This window comes from Diadema setosum, chromosome 3 (assembly GCF_964275005.1).
Source record: "Diadema setosum chromosome 3, eeDiaSeto1, whole genome shotgun sequence".
Taxonomy (NCBI): Eukaryota; Metazoa; Echinodermata; class Echinoidea; order Diadematoida; family Diadematidae; genus Diadema; species Diadema setosum.
The window spans coordinates 17854080-17861042 of NC_092687.1; positions in this window are offsets into that span (position 1 = coordinate 17854080).

Here is a 6963-nt window from a genome sequence, read left to right on the forward strand (position 1 = left end):
CTTCACACTAAGTGTGACGGGGGTATAATGATGATATACAGTATAAATTATCATTTTGGTCATTATTATCGTCATCATTATCACCATCACTACCATCATACTACCATCATACTTTAATGACGTAAAATACTAATCGTTCCTTAATGAAGCTTTAATGCAGTTAGGCCTAGATCAGAATAAGGGAGAGAGAGTGTGTGCGTGTGCATTCTTTAAACTATTTTTGACATGCGGATTCATGAACGCCTGGATATTCTAGTGAAGACACTCGCCATGAGGATATACATACTATTAGAGCAGAAAATTAAGTTCATCTGTTTAGAAATGACGATGGTAAGACTGCTAGAATGCATCATAGTCAACTCACCAGCTTGTTCCGGACGACAGATGAGTTTGAATTGTCGTGTTCCTTCTCGTAGGAGCTGCGCGAAGTTCCGACATAGAGCGAACGTGTTCCATACAGCTCCATTCGGGGCCCACTCGCCCGCTGATGGGAGACGGTCTGCTCAGCGTCAAACATATCGATCCTCGACATGGGCTTGACGTGTCGAATTCGTTCTATTCTGATGAAGGCCACGGTGCAACACATGACGATTGTTAATGTTACGAGGAAAACGAAACCAACTGGGGTGGCGATGGCGATAAGCATTACCTCGTCATTTGTCAAGGCGCCATCTTCTGGTCAGTTTTAAAGCGTGAAAAAGATTGACTATATTTTAGGTTTTTTAATCCTCTGTAATGAATTCCAAGTATAGATGCGTCATAATATCCTGCAACTGGGAGTTGGATTCAGGTTACTCATATCACCCACCAGACACCCGGATGGATACTTGTTTCTCATGGACTCTTGCCCAAGCCCACAGTCACCCGTACAGCTGCGCGTGTATGCTCTAACCGTATTTTTACATGTTCCTTTAAAGAAATCCGCTCAAAATATAAGTTAGTCTGAAAAGAAAGAGTGGATATTTTCCGTTCAAAGGTAAAATGTTGATCGAAATCGGGTGAAAAATAAGGAAGTAATGACATTTTGAAGATTCGCTAATTTTTCAGAAAGCAGTTCTTGAACGGTCAATTGGGTGAAAAATAAAGAAGCTATGACGTTTTGGTGATTCGCTATTAAATTTGTCAGAAAACAGTTCTTGAACGGTCAATATGAATATGTAAATGGCAGAGTGACCATGTCATGCCCTCACAACTTGCCATATAGTTTGTACATAGAATTTTGGAATTTCCCGTTTTCATTCAAACGCAATTATGCCCGAGGCTCAAATCCTGATATATCTAACTGATCCCAACATTATGAAGTTATTCAACCAGGAATAACCTGTTTTAGACTTCAATGACAGAAACATTGCATTTTCGTCTTTTGTTGTACACGATCAACTTAGTGGAAAATTGTGAGGGTATGACATGGTTAGCTCACTAATTTGCATATCCATATCCACTGTACAAGAACTGTTCTGCAGAAATAAGCAAAAAAAAAAAATCATAGCTTCCTTATATTTCATCCGATTTCAGTCAAATTTTTACCGTAGAATTCGTAAGATTTTACTCTTTTTTTATCAGACTAACTTATTTTTGGACTGGATTACCTCTTTAATAATTAAAAGATTGTGTTATGTGCTACAATCTATAATTTTAACTTTACGATTATTATGTTAAACATCCGACTAGATCAGAAATTATAGCTACAAACGCCATTAAAATGTTTCTTCCAGTATAACCACATATCAATAATACCTACGTCTAGTGTTAATTTTTTACACCGTCAGTCTGACTTTGAAGGTTAATACTGCAATCAACAGTTGGTCATTCTCACATCTCATATTACACAAGAATCAGTGTGAATTATCAGTTGATGTCTACCTTCAGCTAGTATATAGCTGCCGGATTGAAAACGAAAATGGAAAGAATATGAAGTGACCCTTTGATCAAGTTCAGATAGTTTTTCCATACTCTGTGTTCGTTCTCAAAAGAGATGAGAGCTTAATGCAATAACAGCGCAATAATATTCATCGTGATACCGAGAGGATGGATTAAACCAAACACAATTTCTTACCGCTGCACGCTCTTCCCGCGCCCACTTCCGCTGGACTGACATCACCAAAACCTTCGTTACAGGTGCATGTAAACCCACCCATGGTGTTGCTGCACCGCGCATCGGCGTGGCAGTCATTAGTTCCATTGGTGCATTCATCAACGTCTGTATTAAGCCACAGGATTGATTCAGGGAGATAGATGAGAAAGAGGCAAAAACCAAGGAAACCATGTGAGAGAATTATCATGATTTGTACGTCTGGGGGCAAATAGTGAAATGTTTCTCGTAAGACACACAAAGAAATAATCAGATTTACGATAAATGAAAAAAAAATGAAGACTTTGCCTTGTTTGACGGGGCGTTTTATGTGTCACCTTACGCTAGTATATCGTCGTGCTCATGGTACTTTTGAGAGAATGAATTTAAGGCACATGACCCGGCCCATACGAAATGGAAGAGTGCTCTACCAATCAGAGTCGTAATCTTTAATTTGAGGTTGATTTGAAGTTTCACAATTACGGATAAGAACACAGTTTACTATTCAAAGTGAATATTTTTTTGAAATGTAAATGAGTGGTAACAAGTTATTGCTATATTCAAATATACGAACCAAAACAAAACGTATAAGGTTTAAATCAGTTCTATCACTTTCGGTGCTATGGAAAGTGATTTTTAAAGATTCCAAAACATGATTGGGGGGGGGGGGGCTTTGGCCCCTACCTCCCTCCCCTCCTTGTGGGATTTGGTGCTCCATTTAAACAAATAGTGTATCACCCCCAACGATAGCTACCTGTTTCTGGAGAAGATTTTCAAAGATTCCTTAGCTTTGGGGCTGTGGGTCATCCCCTAAGGCCGAAGGGGACATTAGAACGCTTTCAATTGGGATTCTATCACCCTAGTCCTGTTGCATGTCTTATACCCAGTTTGATGAAAATTCGTAATGGGGATTGAAGACGAAACTGAGGATGAAAATGTGTAATTACACACACGTCCGACGATGGGCAATGACTGATCGCAGTATATCACTTCTGTGCTAATTAATAGGGGGGTTCACACGTACACCAATTAGCGGGATAAAATTTCTCGAGATTTGCATCGCGATCGGTATCTCGAGTTTTTTGCAAGTGTGGACAGAAAAAAACCCGATAATTAGCGGGATAAGCATCGCGATGCTAATCCCAAGGAATCTTGCGCTAGTTCATCAATTAGCGGGATAATTGGCCCCGCGCTGTCACGTGTGAACGGTCGGGTTTAGAATCTCGAGTTTTTATATCCCCTCATGCAATGCACTCGTCACAACAGCGAGGCCTCTGCGAAGGACAAAGGAAAGACATTTAGTGCGCACCTCTATCACGGTATGACCCAGTTTGCAGGCTTTGCTGTGTATCTCTATCGGCAATTAGCGGGATAATTCGGTACGTGTGGACGCTCGCAAAATTAGCGGGATACCGATCGCGATCGCTATCTCGCTAATTTGGTACGTGTGGACGCTCGCAAAAAAAAAAAAAAAAAAAAAAACTCGAGATATGGATCGCGATCATCATCCCGCTATTTTGTACGTGTGAACCCGGCTATATATACATGTGACCGTGCACCTCAAAACGAACATAAAGTCGCACACATTGATTTTGCGTGAGGACTGACAATAAGTGAAATGGGTTAACCTAGCCGAGCTTGATTTTTTCATATTTTTTGAAAGAGCGGGTCTTCTTTTACATTATGCTAAAATTTGGTATCATAAAACGGGCAGGAAAGTGTGTTTTTTAGCACTTTATCTCGAACATTTTTGGTAGAATAGTGTGATTAGGTGTGTCTTTAGAATCCCTTTTTCATTTCTGAAAAACCTTGTCCACACTCTTCACTTTCAACTCTAATAACTTTTGAAAGGGTCGTGCTACTGCTTTGAAAGTTGGCATTAATTATAGACAGAATGTGTTAATGAGGCGTGCCTAATTTCAGTTTAATCTGATAATTCCGTCATTGTTGTTACTCTGGTCGTTTACTTCCTGTTGTTTGTCCCATTCGTCGCACAGCCAGCACGGTTTGGTAAGGATTAAGCGCTTTAATAGACACTGTACTTCAGAGCCTCTTTTCTCAGCTCACACTTTTCCTGACTTTGTGCTTTCTTTCCAATATTCAGATAGGTTAGGAGAGTCCATTTGATTTGAGTTATACATCATTTTAAAGCTTAAAGTCTGCTCTTTCAGAATATGGTCTTAACTAGAAATTCATGATGAGTTCATGGATTTAGAAAAAAAAATCATAGCCACAAACTGTATGTATAAGAGTTCCTCATTAATATACAAAAGGTTTAGAACCATCACAACTATTCATTTCATTGTGCGCAATGAACCCAGAACATGATAAAGATGTGTCGGATATGTGCACATCAAACGTTTTATAACTACTGAAGTATCCACTATTCAAGCTCTATACATGATATCTATTCTATTAACTGGCATTTAACCATTGGGATTAGAATTTAGGTCAAATCAACGGTTCACCGTATGATAATCCAATGACTGACTAATCCAAAGGTGATTTCCACGTGACATCAAGAAGTGAAAAGTGGGTGATAATCTGTTGTTGTTGTTATTGTTTTGACAAACCATTCCAATGACCAAAACAATGACGTCATGGGATGAAGATTGCAGATGCAAGTAGGGTGTTGTTCAGTTGATGGTAGGAAATCGACGTGCACGTCATAATCATGTTGATAAAATGTAGTTAGGCCTATTTGTCACTGATTTTGGTTTAGAGACAACAACAAAAAAATGGTTGTTCAAGTGAGAGTAATCCCACGCCTGAGAAAGACCATTATGCTTCAGTATGATAACGTATACTCAGGGTCAAGCGGGCCCTAAGACTTTTTGTTTTGTTTTGTTTTGTTTTTATTTTGTTTGTTTGTTTGTTGCTGTTGTTGTTTTGTTTTTGTTTTTGTTTTTGTTTTTGTTTTTTGGTTTTTGTTTTTGTTGTTTTTTTTTGGGGGGGGCAAAATCTCGACGGGGGCACATTAATGTGACGGTGTGAGATCCTTAGCGAGGGAGCGAAGCGACCGAGCGGTTGGGAGGTGAAGGAGGGGGAATACCCCCTCCCGCAGTAGGGACCTTTTTGTTAAGACAGAGTACAAAAGTCGCGTTTATTGAGCATTTAAAAGCAAATTTCTAGGGAATTAAACATAGTGGGAAAAAAATCAGTGCAAAGGGCTATGATTTTAGCATACAATGGGGGTACATTTATGTGACGGCGTGAGATCCTCGGCGATGGAGTGAAGCGACCCGAGCGGCGGTAGGTGTGGGAGGGGGGTACCCTCTCCCACGGTAAGGACCTTTTGCAAAACAACAACAACAACAACAGATTACAAAAGTCGCGTTTACAGAGCATTTAAAAGCAAATTTCTAGAGAATTGAATATAGTGGGAACAAATCAGTGCAAAGGGCTATGATTTTAACCGTATCAGGACAACTCCCCCGAAGGGACTAGTCCCCCGGGGACTACTCCCACCTGACAGCTCCCCTGGAGGACCACTCCCCCGGAGGACGTCTCCCCCGGAGGACTACTCCCCCGGAGGACGTCTCCCCCGGGGGACAACTCCCCCGGGGGACAACTCCCCCGGGGACAACTCCCCCGGAGGACAACTCCCCCGGAGGACAACTCCCCCGGGGGACCACTCCCCCGGAGGACCACTCCCCCGGAGGACCACTCCCCCGGGGGGCAACTCCCCCGGGGGGCAACTCCACTCACCTGACAACTGCCCCGGGGACGTCTCCTGGGGGACAATCCCATAACTGAACAGAGATGTTTCTTATTCGTGTCCTAGAAATTAAAGTTAAATTCATCTGTGTAAAAACAGTATTCTTTTTATATAGAATTTAGAAATTAAAGTTAACGTTACCTAAGACACGTCCATCTTTATAACAACGTTTATGAAATCTCAGCACAAAGTTGTTACTTTTGTACACGCTACATGTAATGTCGAAAAAAGTAGAAACGCAGGTCCATTTTATCACTGAAAGTTGGTCAAGAGATAAACACATTGACGGAAACACGCTTTTGAGGGGAGAGTTCATCCCTTAGCATGTACCTGTTATTCTTCATTATTTTATAATATTTTAAGAAGTCCATTCTTTGATGATTTTCTATTTCTTTTTGCAATTCATGATTATGATAATTATGGAATATGTTAAATGAAAGAAAGATATTCAGAGGGGTGAAGGCTCAAATTTTTGAGTTTCTTCAGTTTGTCTCCCTCTACAGAGGAATATGTTGTTAGAAATACCCTTTTAATGGGGTTATGATTTTCATCTTAGATTCTTATGATAGTTACTATCCTGTATGTCACTGTCAGTAATACTTTATTGTGCAATTTTCGTTTGTTATGTTGACTGTGAATTTATCTGAACATCATTACAATTCTTAATGTCGGAGAAATAATTGACAGAAAACAATATGAATATTCTGTGCCTGAAAAGACTTGAACGTGTAAAAAGGTATTATCTTCCAACAGCCCTGGGAAAGCACACCCGCAAGACCAACACAAATCTCTCAACCACAAAGATGGGATGATTCGAGTTTCAATTAATTGAAAATTGAGTTTTGTTTCACAGAGTTTTATTTGATAACGTTTAAACATGAAAAAAAAAATGTCTAGCGTAAGAGTAATTGAAGTTAGTATGCAAACAACACTTTTGCACCTAATGGTATACCGGAGATTGTGGTATCAGATAATGGTACACAGTTTACAAGTGACCAGTTCAAAGAGTTTGCTTGTCAGTACCAATTCAAGCATGTCACGTCTTCATCACTTTCTACATAGCAATGGGAAAGTGGAAAAAACAGTACAAATCGCAATGTCTAATGAAAAAGGCAATGAGAGATGGAACAGATCCAGATTTGGCATTTCTTGACTATCGGAACACACCGATCGA